Genomic DNA, 1,812 nt, shown 5'->3' with positions numbered 1-1,812 from the left:
CCCCCCCCCCCCCCCCCCCGCCCTGCCCCCTGCACAGATCTGGGGGCACATGCCCTTCCAGGTTGCGCACATGGCGGGACCTGCCTCCCAACCTGTGTCCCCCTGGATAAGCCGCGACTCTGTTCCGTGCCCCCCTCTCCACCCCACCGGGGCAGCACCAGCCCCTGCCTCCCACACCTCTTTCCTTCCCTTTCACCATAACAGACTTACCAGCTGTATATAGCTGTATCAGAAATCGGATTGGTATCAGCTGATATGCCTTCTGAAAAATCTGTTATCACTATCAGCCCCCAAAATCTCTGTTGGTGCATCCCTAATGAGAAGCATTGCAGAGGATGCAAATGGACATCCCTGAGTTAGCCACAGCGTTTGGCATATGGTAGGACGTTTATGATGTGCTAAGATGTTTATGCCCCAAGATGAGGGCTTGCACATAGGACTGCTTGCGAAAGAGTACATGCAACTGGCTGCCTTCTTCATAACACCACCTCTTTGCTGCCTACCATCTGTGTCGTGCCCTGAAAATATTGTGACTCACTGCCTCAGTCTAGTGACCCCTGGCCTTAGGCTCAGAAATGTGAATGCATACAGTATGCCCTGGGTTATCAACAGCCACCTACTCTTAGTGCCTCATGTGAGCCAGGAAGTTGCCTTGCAGTGTGGTTCCAAGGCATGAGGAAGAAAAGGTAGAAAAGGACTCATCTGTGTTTCCCAAGAGTGGAAAAAGGCTCCCTGTTGGCACCAACGTTGTGGGTGCAAAAAAAAAAGGCATCTTTGCTGTCATGGGAACAGATCAAAAGACAATTCCTGCTTGTAACTTTTTCCAGCGGAGGCATCCGGACACTCAAGGACACTGACCAACCTCTGGGAAATTTGCAAGTAAGAAATAAAGCAACAAAGGAGTAAATGTTCAGAGGAAGCCTGTGTGAACCAAGGAAGGGGAGGGGTGGAGAGGGTTTTTCAAGGCTAAGTAGTAGGAGAGAGACAAAGATAGTCTGTGACCACAGAGCTGGCAGAGCAAAGACTTACTGTAAATTGGGAAATGGCAGAAATGGTCAGGGAACAGCAGAAGCAGCTGACAGAAAAGGTGAACAGGCACATTATTGCTGGGGTGCATGCACTTTTGAAGCTTCCACTCCCCCTCCACACCAGCTTCATCCCTCCGGACTCTGAAGATGTCCTTCTATCAGAAGCAGTGGTCTCCAGATCCAGCTCCTTCCTAACAAAAAGTGGGTTTGGGGAAGATGACTGACTACCTTTTGGTCCCTGTAACCCAAATGTGACATTGCTTCCACATTCTACCTTTTCCAGCATCCCAGTGGTTACCAAGAAAAAAGGCTGGAGTAGCTGGAAGTTTACCTGATGAAAACTGTTTGAACTGAATATTTCCTTGTTGCATTTTTTTTCCAGCCCCCACCATAATGCTGCTGCCACAGATTACGTTCAGAGTAGTTGATTTTGCCCCAGAGCCAAAGTGCTGCTATGCATTGCAAGTGTAGTATGCCCCACCCACCCCTTTTAAGATTAATAAAGAGGTACAGACCCTGTGTAACCAACCCTGCACACTGAAAAACAAGCTACAGTGCTGCCCTATCGTGTGCAGTGAAGGTACATCCATCCCCTGTGCTTTCAGAAATTCATAAATCTATACAGGGCCTGTGAAACACACTCATGGGCTGTGGCACTGCACCCGTGCTGCCAGACTGAGTCCCATATCCCTCAAGTCACAATGGACTCCTCAAATATAAAGCAAAGGACCCTGCCCTCGAAGGAGATCAATGGGCTCCTCAAATATAAAGCAAAGGACCCTGT

At 49.3% G+C, this 1,812-nt stretch overlaps 1 long non-coding RNA gene across 1 annotated transcript; it reads right to left on the bottom strand.

The window, feature by feature from the left end:
* Positions 1 to 1,140: 1,140 nt before the first annotated feature.
* On the bottom strand, positions 1,141 to 1,446 carry LOC109290428. Its single transcript, XR_002095593.1, has 2 exons — positions 1,360 to 1,446; positions 1,141 to 1,219 (listed from the first exon to the last, which is right to left on the bottom strand). It is a non-coding gene; the product is annotated as an uncharacterized LOC109290428 (long non-coding RNA).
* Between the last annotated feature and the right edge of the window lie 366 nt (positions 1,447 to 1,812).

Source organism: Gavialis gangeticus, unplaced genomic scaffold (assembly GCF_001723915.1).
Source record: "Gavialis gangeticus isolate Ggan-Ray unplaced genomic scaffold, GavGan_comp1, whole genome shotgun sequence".
Lineage (NCBI taxonomy): Eukaryota > Metazoa > Chordata > Crocodylia > Gavialidae > Gavialis > Gavialis gangeticus.
Note: the sequence above shows the minus strand (reverse complement) of the source record. Positions and strands in the feature narration are given on the sequence as shown.